Raw genomic sequence first — 928 nt, forward strand, 5'->3', positions numbered from 1 at the left:
TCCCCCTGGCTGAGGGCAGTGGACAAGGCGAGACGACGTATGGGGTCGAGGTAATAGGTACGTGAAAGTGCACATTTAGGTGGTGATCGGCGGTAAGTCACCGATACACGTTCTCCGGCCATCCTGCGGTAGCACGACGGGATCGCGGACTTTGCGCGCTCGAGGTCGTTGAGACACGCGAGACCCTCTGGCGGCGCGGCCGGCGCCCGGCTCCTTTAGTCCGGGAGCGACGACGACATGACGACGGAGGCTAGCGGTACCGGCGCGGACATCGACACCGACTCGACGATACCACTGACGACACCTGCTGCAGTGCTGCACGAAGACGACTCATGACGGCGGCGACGGAGACCTCAGAGCTCACGGCGGGTGAGTGATGGATGACTATAATTACAGGGTAGTTAGGAACACCACGGACGTCAGCAGCACCGGGCTCGAGGAAACGAAACGTTTCGTTGGGTTTGGCGGTGCGCGACTCCGTGGCCATCGGCTGTGGCAAATGGCGACGGAGACGCCAGGGCGAAAATCACGGAGAGTATCAGGACAGCGGCGCGTCGCGATGCTGTCCGCAGATTCTCTCCCCTTTTCACCCAGTGGTCCGATCCCGTGCCGGCCGAGTCGCAATGCCGCCGATTCTGCAGCTGCACCGAGATTATAGTCTTCGTGGCTAGCTCACTCCGAGCTATACAGGTCACCATCGTCGCCGGCTCAACAGTCGTCTTCAGCACCTGCAGCACCGTCAAGCAGCGCACGACATCGCGCACTAGCCTCTCGTCGCCAACCGTCGTCGCTCTCGCAGCCGTCGTGGCCGGGCTTTGTTCCAACAGAATAATGGTCCCACTGAACATGATCGTGTTCGCGTGGGACCCTCAAAGAATATTAACCAACAATTTTTTTGTTACGTACCAAATCTCAATGAGTATTTCAT

Source organism: Acyrthosiphon pisum, chromosome A3 (genome assembly GCF_005508785.2).
Source record: "Acyrthosiphon pisum isolate AL4f chromosome A3, pea_aphid_22Mar2018_4r6ur, whole genome shotgun sequence".
Lineage (NCBI taxonomy): Eukaryota > Metazoa > Arthropoda > Insecta > Hemiptera > Aphididae > Acyrthosiphon > Acyrthosiphon pisum.